The sequence below is a fragment of the Panulirus ornatus genome, chromosome 34 (genome assembly GCF_036320965.1).
Source record: "Panulirus ornatus isolate Po-2019 chromosome 34, ASM3632096v1, whole genome shotgun sequence".
Classification (NCBI taxonomy): Eukaryota; Metazoa; Arthropoda; class Malacostraca; order Decapoda; family Palinuridae; genus Panulirus; species Panulirus ornatus.
This window is the reverse complement of record NC_092257.1, coordinates 17,273,407-17,290,095: the sequence shown is the minus strand read 5'-3', so window position 1 is coordinate 17,290,095 and position 16,689 is coordinate 17,273,407. Positions and strand designations below refer to the sequence as shown.

At 52.7% G+C, this 16,689-nt stretch overlaps 1 protein-coding gene across 6 annotated transcripts in view; it reads left to right on the top strand.

Moving 5' to 3' along the window:
• pico (ras-associated and pleckstrin homology domains-containing protein pico) overlaps window positions 1-16,689 on the top strand; it is a 308,846-nt gene that overhangs the window by 195,294 nt on the left and 96,863 nt on the right. The gene's annotated exons all lie outside the window — the stretch shown is intronic.

The following is a 16,689-nucleotide window of genomic DNA, read 5'->3' as shown; positions in this document are numbered from 1 at the left end:
TGATCATGTATTATTACTCGCACTTACATGTATGAGTACGGTTGACATGTGCGGTGCCATGAAGACGAATGATGTATCAGCACCGTGCTTTTCTTAAAGAATCATCATGTATTATGGCATGTATCAGCACCGTGCTTTCCTTGAAGAATCATCATGTATCATGGCATGTATCAACACCGTGCTTTTATGTCATAAACATGCATGAACACAGCGAGAATATAGCGACGGATGTATGAGGCAGAGCAGCATGTATTCTAGCGTGTGGAAGGAGGAAGAATGCACACGGTACAGCGCAGCCAGCCGTCCGGCCGGTCGCATGTTAGGGAGTCGAGCGTTCAGGTAAGGTGCCTGCCTGCCTGCCTAGCTGTACCCAAACTATGCACATGTGTCCCACACCTCTGCTCTCTTTCTCCCTTACCAACTGTCTCAGCTCGCAACCCTCCTCCTCTCCTCTCTACCCACCACATCTTGGCCAACTTACTCCCGGATAGCCACGTTGCCTTGTGACGCATTATATCCCTCAGTGGAAGAGAAATTTCTTTTCTTTTTACGCTTTTATGTTTTACTGTCATTATCTTGCTCCGTTCTTCCAGTCTTGTAATAGTCTAGATGTAAATATGATAAACTTATTTGACTGGAAGAGATGATAGAGAAAATTAACATGGCCGACGCTTTAAACCAAGGTCCTTAATGTTATGTTTCATGAAAACGATGGTATTCAATTAATCCCTCGTGCACATCAGTACGGCCCGTGAGCTCACTGGTATAATAGTGGTTATACTGGCTTTGTATTTGACCTGATCAATTAGAACCCAGTCGAAAAAAAGCCAGGCCATCTTACCCTAAGTATGATATAAAGTTTTTACATAACACTATTGACAGTCGCCAGCGTTTTGATACAACATTCAGCGTTACACATTTACAATATATTGGCCAGAATGTTAGTGTTTGGGAGACCCAGGCAAACCTTGGTATATATTGACCGGGCGGAGGTGAGGCGGTGTGTGGGCGTCAGTTGCAGCCGTCCAGCCCCACCACCACCACCACCACCACTACCCACCTCCTGGTTCGCATGAGTTCCCCGCTACCGCCCGGGAGGCCTCCACCAGCCTGCTGCAATAGGCCGCTCTCTCTCTCTCTCTCTCTCTCTCTCTCTCTCTCTCTCTCTCTCTCTCTCTCTCTCTCTCTCTCTCTCTCTCTCGACATTTGAAAGGTAAAAAATAAAAATAGAAAGAAAGACATAATGATAACTGACGTTCTATTTTTTTTTTTCACCATTACTTTTCTTGTTTGTGTTTTTGAGGTAAGAGCTAGATTTGGGTATTCGCAAGGAAGTGGCGTTCGCATGTGTGAAGCGACATCTTTCGTCAAAACACGAGGCTTATTATGGTGTGGGTGAGGAGGGAGAAGGTAGCTATTACGTGATGGGGAAGAGGGGTGAGGAGGGGGTGTACCGCGTGTTGGCTGGCCACCTGTGCTGGGTAGAGCGGGGAGGAGGTAACTCGCTGTCTGGCTGGCTGCTCCAACCCCACCCCTCCCTCACTTCCCCCCCACGCCAACCTCGCTGTACCTTTTGTTACGCATCTATATTTTAGTGTTTTACTGCTTTTTGGATGTTTGTTTCACAAAGCGTTTGCGTTTAAGGTGTTAAGAGCTGCGTGATACCGTTGTATATTTTATTTCCAGCTAGATTTACCGACTGTATTTTCCTTATATAAGAATTCAAGAGGAATTCATTGAAATTTCGTCTCACAGATCCATGTTCACCCAAAAAAGAACACTTTATTTAGACACACTAACACACTATCTATAATGTTGATGGTGTTCGTACAGCTTGCTACACACAGATACCGCCATAAGTGGCAACCACACTGCCCACAATAGCCAGTCACCCATATCCATGGCAACCTGATCACCACAAGCCAGTCATCCACACCATATGGCAACCTGACCACCACGCTAGCCAGCCACCTACCCCTATGGCAACCTGATCACCGCACTCGACAACCACGCACACTCCAGTCAACCTGGTCACCATACAAGCCCGCCACCCACACCCACGTCATCCAGACCACCACACTACCCAGTCACCCACCCACACCCGCGTCATCCAGACCACCACACTAGCCAGGCAGCCACTCTCTGCCCTCCTCATCATGCCTGCCTGTCACTCGCCTTATCACGGCTCCCTTGGCAGGCAGCCATTGCAGCGTGTGCATCCTCCATCACCCGTACAGTTCACAGGCCTATGGACGGGCCATCCCTGTCACCAGGATTTTTCCAGCTGACGAACTGGCAGGTGGCCAGTGGCAAGGGTTGAAGGGAGAGGAGAGAGCCATGAATGGCGAGGCAGAAAAACGAGTAAAGCTGAGCGCGGTAGTTTTATGTTGATGACCAGTGGCCAGGGGAGCCGCCTGCCTCCTGCCGCCAGCGCCGCCTCCGTCAAGAGAAAATGCGCCCCGGGTATAATAAGGCATGCCGGGGAAATTAGGTGGAAAGAGTCTTTATAAAGAGTGACGTTGATGAGGATAGTGGATATCCGCTTCCATGACGGAGGGAGGTGAGGCGCCCAGCAGAGGGGCGTTTTCCCTGCTGTAGGTTGGCTTCTTGGCTCTGGCAAGGAGCCGGGGAAGAAGTCGATCTAGAGGGTGATTAGGCCTGGGAGGGATGCACGTGATCGAGGGTTGAGGAGGGAAGATGTTGGAGGGTTGTGGATGGGGAGAAAGGGCAGGCGTCTGTTGTATGGGGATCGCTGCAGCGCGAGGGGCGAGCACTGCGTCAGGCAGGAGGCGTCCCCCTCCGCCCGCTCACGGGTCCACACTGTTGCCGTCTTGTGCTTCTTATTTCCGAACACTGTCATTGATAGGAGCGTTGAAGCTGATGTTACGATTCTTGATCAGGTTGGCTTCCATACAGAGGCTAACCGGACTTGAGTTCATGATATGTTGATGGCGGTGGACCGTAGACAGTACTGGGGCACGTATCATGGGTGGTGTTCATGGAACATAGCCAGGAGTGAAGGAGCCGTGGATGGTGCTGATGGGAGTGAACCAAAGCCAGTAGTGGCCATGGAACATGGATGGATGGGGGTTTATAAGGGCCGTTGCTCAGTGCACACCCTGGGAGGACCAGCGGTCACAATGCCCCTGCGAGATCCTTCATGGCTGGTAGCGTGGGAGAGTACCTTGGAGGGTAATGGTTGGCCCCTGATGGCCTGGTCCTTGAGAGTCGTTTGAAAGGCCGGGCCATCATACCCAAGAGTCGTGCCGTCATGCTGATATATGGTTACGAGGAGAGTCGTTCACGGCAGGTCGTTCGAGCAGGCCAAGCCTGGTACATGTAGTTAGTATGTAATGGTATGTACGAAATTTAATGACTAGTTCAGATATTTCTATCCTGGTCAACAGCGTATGATCCTTCTTTATGTTGGATCGTAAAATCAGCCAGTGTTGATGTGGTGCTTCTGGTGTGGCCATGTGAGTGGGTTATGACGATCTAGCGAGGGGGGATGGGGGTTGTGCTCTCCACTCTCGTATGTGTACGAACACCCATCCACCTACCCCACACTTGTGTCCAGGATCACCTGTCCACCTTCCTCACACCTGTGTCTGGAAACACCTTTCTTTCCTCTTATCTCAGCTGTGATAACACTCGTTCACCTGCCTTACACCTGTGACTTGGAACACCTGTCTACGTACCTCACACCTGCGTGAGGGGAGCGTGTGTATCCCGGCAACATGGTTGGCACTGCTCTCATGCTGGTGTGTCAGGTGAGGTAGCCAACAGGAGTAGCCTGCTACAGGCACTTGTTTGTGTACGTTACGAGGAGGCCCCGTGGCTCTGGTTTAGATTTATTTTGTTTAGATGACTCTATTGATTGCGTTTGATAGTGGGCGTTTGGCTATACAGGAGCATGCTGGTACTTAGTAGTTACTGGGCCCTTATGTTGTACCTGGTAGTTGACTTGTAGTTGTCACCGGGTCCCTCATATTGTACCTCAGTAGTCACTGGGTCCCTCATATTGTACCTCAGTAGCCACTGGGTCCCTCATATTGTACCTGGTAGTTAGCCTGTGGTAGCTACAGGGTCCCTCATGTCATAGAAATATGAAATGAAAAGTACCTTAGATCAGTGTGTTAGTTAGCACATTTTGAGGTGGGAAATGTGTCCACAGTGGCTGATGTTGGTGCCATAGCCTTGCGGAAAAGGATGAAGATCACGACTCTTTGTTTGTTATTCTGAGCTTACGGTATCACACGGGGTCAAGAAAACGTCAATTGTCGTTAGCCTGGGGTGGCAGCGAGGCCCCAAGCTGTCTGGGTGTGGCTGAGGGCGGCTTAGCCCGTCACTTGGACTATATCAAAACTGTATTTGGCTGCCATCCCAGGCCCGGGCTGTGCAGGGGGGTCGGTCCCTCGATATAATGGATAGCAGGCCGCATTCTTTACCACCGCCCACGCATGTCCACTCCCGGTGGGAGCAGTGTCGCTGCGATGTGCCGGCCGATACCTTTGTTAAGTCGTCGCCTCAGGCATCGCCAGAGTGAACTCGGCCATTTAGGGGGAGTCGGTAAAGTTGAGAATGAGTCCCTTGAGTGATGGGAGGTCGATGGCTGCTCCCGGCGAATGTTTGGCACGTGGACTGCCTGAGGCATGGTGCATGGTGGTGAAGGAGGGCGGGGGCGGCTCATGGTGACGCAGGGTGGCTGGTAGTGACGCAGAGTGTCTGATAGTGACATACGCAGGGTAGCTGGTAGTGACGCACAGGGTGGCTTGTAGTGAATCAGCGTCTGATGCTGACGTACACAAGGTGGCTGATGGTGACGCTGTGTGGCTGATGGTGACGCAGGGTGGCTGATGGTGACGCAGGGTGGTTTGTAGTGAAGCAGTGTCTGATGCTGACATTCGCAAGGTGGCTGATGGTGACGCAGGGTGGCTGGTGCCGGGGGGGTTATGATGGCCGGTGCCTGGGCCATTGTCTACCGATGGTGGTGGTGGCATCGTGTCGACCCTGTGGGTAGGGTACGATCCCACCCTCTGCCATCCACCACACGAGTAGACACTTTTCAGGCCAAGTTTTACAACCATATCTTGTTTTTATGGTGGTAGGTGGACGGTGTGAGGGATGGGCAGGTAGTAGAAGCCAAAGGAGATTGTAGAGGGAGCTGGCGACGAAGAGGGAGGATGGTCAGAGTTTGTAGGGGATGGTTGGTAAGAGGGGGGTCAGTCTGGCCTTGGGAGCTTGCGCAGGCTGGGGAGAAGGGCAGAGCCAGGGAAGGTTGTGCGGGCTAGGGAGAAGGGCGGAGCCAGGGGAGGTTGTGCGGGCTAGGGAGAAGGGCACAGCCAGGGGAGGTTGTGCGGGCTAGGGAGAAGGGCGGAGCCAGGGGAGGTTGTGCGGGCTAGGGAGAAGGACAGAGTCAGGGGAGGTTGTGCGGGCTAGGGAGAAGGACAGAGCCAGGGGAGGTTGTGCGGGCTAGGGAGGAGGGCGGAGCCAGTTTATGGAGGGTAGACAGACGCGTGTTGTCCAGATGTTTTTATTACTACTTGTTTAATTAAACCAGATGCGTTACTGTAAGTAAACCATATGACTTTGTGTAAGTAAACCAGATGATTTACTGTAAGTAAACCAGATGACTTTGTGTAAGTAAACCAGATGATTTACTGTAAGTAAACCAGATGACTTTGTTTAAGTAAATCAAATGATTTAGTGTAAGTAAACCAGATGACTTTGTGTAAGTAAACCAGATGATTTACTGTAAGTGAACCAGGTGATTTAGTGTAAGTAAACCAGATGACTTACTGTACTGTGAGTGAATCTATGAGGCAGTAAGTTGCCCTTGGTGGAACATATACCTCAGTACGTGTGGGTGTGCGCAAGTGCCAGGGTCTGCCGTGCACTGTGTTGCGCCACAGGACTCATGATCCCTCGTCCCACTCACCATGGTTCCAAGACCTGGCCTTACACCAACCCTTCCAGCGCTCTTTCTCCAGGTCTGCCTTGGTTCCTCTTTCCAGTTTCCAGAACCCTATACCAGTGCCACTCCTGTCCCTCTTCCAGGTTCCTGTGGCGCACACCTCCAAGAATTTGCTCCCACGCAAACCAGAATCGCACACACAGACTCCTCCAAACCCTCGGAACCCGAGTTCCTCTCCGGTAAAATCTGTTAAGACCCTTTCCTTGTCATCTGCCTCACCACCCAGAGGGGTCTGCCCCACACATCCAAGGCCAGAACTCTCCCTTCTGTACCGTCTTATGTGAACACTCCCCCAGCACACCGTATGACCTCAGCACAGCACACCCCAGGAGCCTTCCCCCAGTATACTTTAGGATTATTCTCCAGCACACCCCATGACCCCTGCTCAAGGCACACCCCTGGATCCTTCCCCGAAAGGGTGACGCACACCCTAGGATCCTTACCCGGTACACACCAGGAGGCTTCACCCTCTAACCCCTCGCACTCAGCATCCTCCAACAGCTAACCTCCTGCCATGCTTCCCCACTGGATTACCCAGGCCAGTTATAGCACTCATTTCCCCTCCAGGGCAGCGCAGGAATACACTTCGCTACAACGTCAGATTATAACGGACTTGGGAACGGACATCGAATGTGTGGCTGGATTGTTTTAGCTGCCTTTGTGGAGGACCTGTGCTAGGTGCCACGTTGTCACCTCCCCTCCTTCCACCACCCGTTCTGAGTTCTGTAGTTCGTCTTGTGGCAGTCTCACTCACACACACAGCCCGCCGGTCCTCCCAGCCTGGTTTTAGTACCCAAGTTGATCTCTTTTTCGAGCTAGAGAATGCGGGGGTTTTACGGACGTTCTGGCGCCAGGGTCAGTGTGACGCCCTGGTGACCAGACCGTCGGTGTAGGATTTGGAGTACCGTAGCACCGCTGGCCTCCGATAACGCAGCATTGATAGCGTCTGTCGGTAAGAAACTGCCAAGGTAGTAACATAAGATTTTACTCCCGTAGGGGAGAGAGAGGTACACCCTCTCCTGAGAATGGAGGTCGACTCGCCGTGTTACTCTGGACGATAGACTTTTTATCTGGATCCGTGAGCCTGAATGGTAAAACGTCGTGTATCGTATTTCACCTTGTCGGAGGTTTGAGTGAGGTTCTTTTCTTTCTAGAATAGAATTTTCAGACTCAGACTCAGCTACATGGAGTTGAGGGGGTGGAGGGCAGGGGTCCGGTGAGTGAGCAGTGCGTGACGGACCTGCAGCTCGGGGGCAGGTGATCAGTCATCAGTACTCCCCCCCTCCCCCACGTCACACACCTCACACACGAGACGTTATCCTCTTCTCCTTGTGTTGTTGTGACGGCACGCACATTCAGTACGTGTGAATGAACTCTTGTCTCAGGAGGTGACAAGGATTCTGAATGTGGTTAAAGTCATGGGAATCTTCACAGTTACGGGAGCGATCTTGTATTGTCTTCCATCACTCTCTCTAATTTGCCCTCCTCCCGCGGGCCACAGCCACCACCGTACATACCACTTTGCCTTTTGATATATATATATATATATATATATATATATATATATATATATATATATATATATATATATATATATATGTGTGTGTGTGTGTGTGTGTGTGTGTGTGTGTGTGTGTGTGTGTGTGTGTGTGTGTGTTCAGCTTAATTTACATTTTCTGTTGCATTTATATGTATCTGATAGCATTTCTTCGGCTCTTCCCACCTGTTTTTCTGTCCTTATCTCTTTTGAATGTGTCATGCGTCATGCTGCTTCCTCATCGTCGTCTCTGCCACCGTGTCGTTGGGGCTGGCCTGGGGATCTGGTCCATCTAGGGGCCAGTGACCCTCGCTACACCTCACCCCGGCATCACCTTTTAGTCTCCTCCCATGTTCAATCAAGACACTCTACTTCTTCACCTTCCTCCCTTACTCTACCTTTCTCTCCCTCCCTTCCTGCCATTCATATGTGCACGGAGGATCATCCGGCTCGGGGGAACACCGGGGAGAGGACATGAATCCAGTCTTTCCTCTTTCACTTCCTCACCCTCACCAGGAGGTGCGAACAGTGTTGGCTGCGCGGGTTCACAGTCAGTGGCAGGTACAATACGTTACGCGAGCCTTCCCCACTCATTGCTTAACTCGCTGTCACGACTAAGACTTGATCCTCGCCCACGAGAAATCCCAATTCCAGTAGTATTTTGATTCCCCGACCAGCAGGTTGACTCACTTCAGCAGGGTAAGTAGGAGGTTGACTCACTTTAGCAGGTTAAATACGAGGTTTGACTCACTCACCAGCAGATTTACTGGTTCCCACAGCCGTGGTGACTCACACGAATCGTGACGCAGTCACCAGTGTGTCCCTCTCTCTCTCTCTGCCCAGCAAGTGGTTGTTGATGTTGATACTTTGCTCTCCCCTAACATCATGTTCGTCCTCCCACCATTTCATGTTCCAGGAGACGCGTCAGACGGGTTGGCTCCTCCTGGAACGTCGCATGTGTCACGTTCTGCTTCCAGTACAGTGACAACCCTCCTGCCGGGTTGTGGCGTTGGGGATATTTGAGGATACGTCTGGTGAGGGTACTACTGCTGCTGCTGCTGCTGCTGCTGCTGCTGCCGCCGTCCGTCCTTCGTCAGCATTCACGTTCCAGACGCCTGTGATGTTCTTTAGCCAAGAGTGAATTGTTTCAAGAAATTTGCTGTCCCTGTGTCCAGGTCACAGCGACTTTGTTGGATGCGTGAGTTTCTGATGTTGCTGGAGAAACGTCTTGCATCCTGACAGATGTCTGGATGCTGTGTTGCAGTGTGAGGTGGAAGGGTGTTGGCATCAAGCCGTGGCAACACAGTCACCGCCACCACCACCTCGCCCACTCATGTCGTCAGCGGCTTGACCGCCGCGACCGTCAGCCGTATTTCTCTTCATTTCTGACTCAGTGTTGCTTCGTGAAACCCGGAACAATATCCGCTTTTACTCCTAGAGCATGACGGGACGACCCTTGACCACCTTAGGTAGGATGGAGTGGTGCCCGAGCCATGACACACAAGGGTCGTACCGCCGTCCTCAGGGTCGTACCGCCGTCCTCAGGGTCGTACCGCCGTCTTCAGGGTCGTACTGTCGTCCTCAGGGTCGTACCGCCGTCCTCAGGGTCGTACCGCCGTCCTCAGGGTCGTACCGCCGTCCTCAGGGTCGTACCGCCGTCCTAAGGGTCGTACCGCCGTCCTCAGGGTCGTACTGCTGTCCTCAGGGTCGTACCGCCGTCCTCTGGGTCGTACCGCCGTCCTCTGGGTCGTACCGCCGTCCTCAGGGTCGTACCTCCGTCCTCTGGGTCGTACCATTGTGCTCAAAGCGGAACGGTCGTGCTCAAGGCTGTTCCGACGTGCTCAAAGAATTAAAACATTTTTTTCCCCCTCATGAAAACCATGTCTTAATTTAGCCCGGTGTGTCGTGAGGGTGTCGCGTGTTGGACAAGTGGATTCCACGAAGGTTTCATTATCATCACGCCAACTGTTGGCTCCCCCTCCCTCCCACCCTCGAGGAGTCAGTGACTCAAGGAACCAAACTTGGCTTCTTGGGTGAGTCGCCTGAGGGCGGAGCGGACACAAGCAACTCACACCTTGTGTATTTACATCCTGGGTTTCTGCAGGGACGTGGATAACAGGGGTTCGTGAGGTACAACCTAGCCAGATCTCCATTTACCTACCCCTACAGCCTATCAGCCAACCAGTTACCCTTCCTCACCTGCCAGTCAGTTGCCCATGTAGCCAGTCAACCCACCGAGCCACAGTTAGTCAGCATGCCTTGCCAGCCAGTCACCTAGCTAGCTTGTAGTCTTCATTACCTCGTTAACTGTCACTTAGAATGTCCGTCTGTTGATGTGTAATATTGTAGACGTGGTAACACGGGCCATACACGCGCACTTCGTCTTTGAGGAGGACCTGGCTCAGCTGGGGAGCCCCGTCATGTTGCGCCACTCAATTGTGCTGCGCTTCATTACATTTGAGTAATATGATCAATTGCTTAATCATATAATTGAGCATGTTGTACACTTATTATGTAGCGAGATTAAGTTATTTATATTGAAAAATAGATTAAGCTTTTATGGTGTAACGTGAATAGTCCATATTTTGTAAATGGCATGCGATGCCTTACCTGGGTCACTGTAATTGGTGGACTGATCACTGGGGAAGATTTGAGGCCCCAGTGTGACATGTGGGTATGAGCCTCGTCAGGAGCTGGTGTCGGAGGAAGGTAGTGGCGCCACCTCAGGAGACTTGGTTCACGTTTTGTCAGTCATAATTAGCATTGGATCGGATTTGTATTGCCATCATCGGCGAGTTGATCGTGTTGTACCCTCATGCTTATAACGTGAGCGGTAGCGCCAAAGCATTGCCGAGGTTGCAGAGGTCACAGAGGGTCTTCGTCACACACACACACACCTCAGTGGGCGAGTAATCATGACATGAATTGTTAACGAAGTTGGTTCGTTACATGAGATTGCAGCCTTTCATGAAGATTTATCGCCTCGTGCATGAAAGAGAAGTGGATACAATCTAGAAATTTCAGGTATATTTTTGTTACCATTTATGTGTTACTGTTTGGGATTTCTCATCACTGTAAAGGACTTTGTATTTTGCACATTCACAAATGAATACTTCTCTAAGGGTTGCATAACCTCGAATGAAAAATACTGCCACCAAAATCATTTCACAAGTGGCGTCCCGAATTCTGTTAGGTTATCGCTCGCCAGACGACCCACCAGATGTTATAACAACTGCGGATAATATCTGTACCACCGTATGTGTTGTATACAAACATCTGACACGTTAGGTAAACTGGGTCATCAAATATTTGCTGTCAAAAACGACGCACTCCCTCGTCCGGTCCGTTCGTCCGCTCGGAACAAACGGATGATCTCTGAAGATAAAAAGAATCGATGGTTGGGTGTTGAGGATATGATTACGTGTGGAGGCGATGGTCAACACGTAAGGGAGCAATGTCAGGTGAAGACATCCTGGTGAGGTGGAAGAGTCAACTTGACTCACTCGAAGACCTTGTCTCAGCTTCGTGTTTCGACTCACTGTCACTTTTCTGTATAGGGAAAGTGTGTGGTTATTGTGGTTTCCTCGACCCCGTCAACTGCTTGTAGTCTTAGGAGCTTCCACACCAGGTTTAACTTGGTCGTGGTTGCAGTTCACGGATGGGCAAAGTCCTTTTCTGCCACCGCCAGTATTGAGTGTGATTATATATATATATATATATATATATATATATATATATATATATATATATATATATATATATATATATATATATATATATATATATATATATATATCTTTCATACTATTCGCCATTTCCCGCGTTATCGAGGTAGCGTTAAGAATAGAGGATTGGGCCTTTGAGGGAATATCCTCACCTGGCCCCTCACCTGGTTCCTTCTTTTGGAAAAAGAGAAAAAAAAGAAAGAGGGGGGGATTTTCAACCACCCGCTGTAGCCAAGCTTTAGAACGTATAGCAAGATTCGAACAGTCAGGTGACAACAGTTACTCGCAGGCAACGAGCACCAAAGCTCTGAGGTACACAGGTGGCCGCGGGAGGTGGAGTGGAGAGGAGCTGCAGAGTAACCCCTCCGCGGGAAGTGGAGTGGAGAGGAACTGCAGAGTAACTCCTCCGCGGGAGGTGGAGTGGAGAGGAGCTGCAGAGTAACCCCTCCGCGGGAGGTGGAGTGGAGAGGAACTGCAGAGTAACCCCTCCGCGGGAGGTGGAGTGGGGAGGAGCTGCAGAGTAAGCCCTGGGTAGCATTAAGGTACACTCCGTGTCTACGGTCCTTCCACTCTTGGGTAGTTTAAGGACGTGCGTCTCCAGGGATCCCGGTAATTCCGGGACGCCCCTTGTTACGCTGGCTCCCCGATATTCACATTTATTATCGGGAAGGGGAACTTAACATATCCCAGGAGCGGAGGAAATAGATTTAGGAGAGTCGACAAGGGAGTCGCAAATTGAGCCGCCGTGCCATGTCAGCCAATCACAGAGACGGAGGCGAGACGGACTCGGCCAATCATGGGGTCTCGTGGGGGAGACTGAGTCATCCCAGGTGGTTTTGAACCAGCCAGTCACAATTTACTTTTTTTTTTTTTAAGCCAGCTAATGAATGGGTCGTTTTGTGAGGGAAAGGTGGTTTGTGTGTGAGGAGGGCAGATGCTGCCACCTACATTTTACACTCGCGGTTGGTTGATGTGATTGGGAGTTGGGTTTTATATATATATATATATATATATATATATATATATATATATATATATATATATATATATATATATATATATATATATATATATGCAAGAGTTAGAAATTATTTGCTATATTCTCTCGACGGATTGAAACGATATTTTCAACTCCTGGCTTGTTTTTCCACGACAAATATTCATATTGGTTTGCTCAGCTTCCAGGAAATGTTTAATTTTTTTCAGCGCTGATGAAGATTTTTTTAATTTTTAGCACAAATGAAAAGCAAAAATGGAGGTTGTGTTGTGGATCTGAAGGTTGTGTTGTGAATATCCTTGCTGCCCACTCTCACGTACCCTCATATGAGCTTCGTGTGGTAACGGGTACAAGCCTTGCGCGCTACTAGCAATTTCATTATCATTAGTATTGGCTGTAGTCACTACGTGTGTGCCTCTTGTGACTTTAACGGAACCATTGACACGTCGTATACCATACGCAGGAACCACCACTCTCGGTCACCCGTCAGTCATTCACTTGGCGTCCCCAACGTTGAATACGTTTGACCTTCACCAATTGCCTCAGCACGTGTGTGCATGACATGCCTGACCACCTCATGAGAGGTGGCAGGAGGAGGGATGAGCGCATTATAAACACGAGGTACGTGACCCGGTAGGACCAAGCTACCTCACCCTACCATCTTCCTGACTCCCTCACCTCCCCAACTTGTCCTCACCATGCCCATCTTCTCTTCCTCCCCTCCTTCATCCCTCTTCTGCACCACAGGGGAGCTCTCCAACAGTCACTCAGTATTACATATTATTTCCGTTCCTTCCTTGAAGGGTGACGTGCATCACGCGTGCAAGGCCAGTGTGACGCAGGTGGGTCGGAAGGCAGCTCAGGTGCGAGTGTCAGTGTTGAGCAGCACGCACCACGCCATGCCGAACCTGCCGATCATACTTTGTTATCACAGTGTGATTAAACACAGCAAGTTGTCCTCCTCATAGTGGCTGGTTGTCTTAAAACCATCGTTCTGTTGTCATTGTCACAGTTATCTCCCCGGCCGTGTCTTCCTTCCCCCCTCTCCGCGCCATCTCCCCTTCCCGTCTGCAGTGCTGGCTGGGCCCCTACCGTCTGCTGGCAACACCCTCTTCATTTTTCTTGTGGCGTCCACCTCACACGGCTCCCTCTCCCAGCCTCACGTCCCGGGTTCCCTTGCCACCACACCAGCCACATTCACACCCTCCTGTCTCACCTCATCTCTCTCCGCCGTTACTATTTGTTCCGCTCCTCTTCCTGCTCTGGTTCTTGTTCGTTCCTTATCAATTCTTGTGTTGTTTATGCCTTGCTTTCCGTTACATATCATTAATTCATTCTTATTGCTGATTCTTCCGTTTCTCCTTCCCTCTCGCTTGTGTTTCCCTGCTTCCAACGTCCGGTTTCCCTCCCTCGCTCTCCCGTCACCGCTGCTGGGGTTCCTGCCTCACCCCAGGAGCCAGGGGTGTATGCCAGCCGCCTCCCTGGCTGCCGGGTGTGAGAGAGGGGGCACCGCCGCCGCCGCCGCCAGCTCCCGCTGTTGTTGAGGCCGGTCGGGGAGGGGACGCCGTCGCCATGGTAACGGGGTGTTTAAGAGGGGAAGCCGCTTGTGCATCGCAGGTATTATTGGGTGATTTATGCTCACCTTCATCAGCCGGTGGAATTACAGGAAATACCCGCTCGGGTTTAAGGAGGGTCCTGACGGGCGGGCCGGGTTCTCTCTCCTCGCTTAATTGCTCTTATCCGGGAATTGCGGTGATATTTGCCCGGATTTTATCGGATTTGCCCACGGTGTATGTGTGTGTAAAATGCTGCTGATAGCTGGTGGAGGAGAGTGGAATTATACGTGGATCCTGTGCGGGTTAGGTAGGAGCATCCACTTGTGGCGCTGGGAGGCCCTTGTCTGTACTGATTGTCTCCTGTTGTAATCCATCGATGGTGGACGGTGAGGGGAGGCCGCTGCCCCGGCTCAGGTGAGGCTGGTGGTGCGTCCGTCGTGGTGAACTGTGTGGGTCACACGGTCTGTTGATGGGTGGTGCTGGTGACCTGGTGTCGGTGGGTGGTGCTGGTGACCTGGTGTCGGTGGGTGGTGCTGGTGACCTGGTGTTGGTGGGTGGTGCTGGTGACCTGGTGTTGGTGGGTGGTGCTGGTGACCTGTTGTTGGTGGGTGGTGCTGGTGACCTGGTGTTGGTGGTGGTGCTGGTGACCTGGTGTCGGTGGTGGTGCTGGTGACCTGGTGTCGGTGGTGGTGCTGGTGACCTGGTGTTGGTGGGTGGTGCTGGTGACCTGGTGTTGGTGGGTGGTGCTGGTGACCTGGTGTTGGTGGGTGGTGCTGGTGACCTGGTGTTGGTGGGTGGTACTTGCGTCCTGGTGTTGGTGGGTGGTGCTGGTGACCTGGTGTCGGTGGTGGTGCTGGTGACCTGGTGTTGGTGGGTGGTGCTGGTGACCTGGTGTTGGTGGGTGGTGCTGGTGACCTGGTGTTGGTGGGTGGTGCTGGTGACCTGGTGTTGGTGGGTGGTGCTGGTGACCTGGTGTTGGTGGGTGGTGCTGGTGACCTGGTGTCGGTGGTGGTGCTGGTGACCTGGTGTCGGTGGTGGTGCTGGTGACCTGGTGTTGGTGGGTGGTGCTGGTGACCTGGTGTTGGTGGGTGGTGCTGGTGACCTGGTGTTGGTGGGTGGTGCTGGTGACCTGGTGTTGGTGGGTGGTGCTGGTGACCTGGTGTTGGTGGGTGGTGCTGGTGACCTGGTGTCGGTGGTGGTGCTGGTGACCTGGTGTTGGTGGGTGGTGCTGGTGACCTGGTGTTGGTGGGTGGTGCTGGTGACCTGGTGTTGGTGGGTGGTGCTGGTGACCTGGTGTTGGTGGGTGGTGCTGGTGACCTGGTGTCGGTGGTGGTGCTGGTGACCTGGTGTTGGTGGGTGGTGCTGGTGACCTGGTGTTGGTGGGTGGTGCTGGTGACCTGGTGTTGGTGGGTGGTGCTGGTGACCTGGTGTTGGTGGGTGGTGCTGGTGACCTGGTGTTGGTGGGTGGTGCTGGTGACCTGGTGTTGGTGGGTGGTGCTGGTGACCTGGTGTTGGTGGGTGGTGCTGGTGACCTGGTGTTGGTGGGTGGTGCTGGTGACCTGGTGTCGGTGGTGGTGCTGGTGACCTGGTGTTGGTGGGTGGTGCTGGTGACCTGGTGTTGGTGGGTGGTGCTGGTGACCTGGTGTTGGTGGGTGGTGCTGGTGACCTGGTGTTGGTGGGTGGTGCTGGTGACCTGGTGTCGGTGGTGGTGCTGGTGACCTGGTGTTGGTGGGTGGTGCTGGTGACCTGGTGTTGGTGGGTGGTGCTGGTGACCTGGTGTTGGTGGGTGGTGCTGGTGACCTGGTGTTGGTGGGTGGTGCTGGTGACCTGGTGTCGGTGGTGGTGCTGGTGACCTGGTGTTGGTGGGTGGTGCTGGTGACCTGGTGTTGGTGGGTGGTGCTGGTGACCTGGTGTTGGTGGGTGGTGCTGGTGACCTGGTGTTGGTGGGTGGTGCTGGTGACCTGGTGTTGGTGGGTGGTGCTGGTGACCTGGTGTTGGTGGGTGGTGCTGGTGACCTGGTGTCGGTGGTGGTGCTGGTGACCTGGTGTTGGTGGGTGGTGCTGGTGACCTGGTGTTGGTGGGTGGTGCTGGTGACCTGGTGTTGGTGGTGGTGCTGGTGACCTGGTGTTGGTGGGTGGTGCTGGTGACCTGGTGTTGGTGGTGGTGCTGGTGACCTGGTGTTGGTGGGTGGTGCTGGTGACCTGGTGTTGGTGGGTGGTGCTGGTGACCTGGTGTTGGTGGGTGGTGCTGGTGACCTGGTGTTGGTGGGTGGTGCTGGTGACCTGGTGTTGGTGGGTGGTGCTGGTGACCTGGTGTTGGTGGGTGGTGCTGGTGACCTGGTGTTGGTGGGTGGTGCTGGTGACCTGGTGTTGGTGGGTGGTGCTGGTGACCTGGTGTTGGTGGGTGGTGCTGGTGACCTGGTGTTGGTGGGTGGTGCTGGTGACCTGGTGTTGGTGGGTGGTGCTGGTGACCTGGTGTTGGTGGGTGGTGCTGGTGACCTGGTGTTGGTGGGTGGTGCTGGTGACCTGGTGTTGGTGGGTGGTGCTGGTGACCTGGTGTCGGTGGTGGTGCTGGTGACCTGGTGTTGGTGGGTGGTGCTGGTGACCTGGTGTTGGTGGGTGGTGCTGGTGACCTGGTGTTGGTGGGTGGTGCTGGTGACCTGGTGTTGGTGGGTGGTGCTGGTGACCTGGTGTTGGTGGGTGGTGCTGGTGACCTGGTGTTGGTGGGTGGTGCTGGTGACCTGGTGTCGGTGGTGGTGCTGGTGACCTGGTGTCGGTGGTGGTGCTGGTGACCTGGTGTCGGTGGTGGTGCTGGTGACCTGGTGTCGGTGGTGGTGCTGGTGACCTGGTGTCGGTGGTGGTGCTGGTGACCTGGTGTTGGTGGGTGGTGCTGGTGACCTG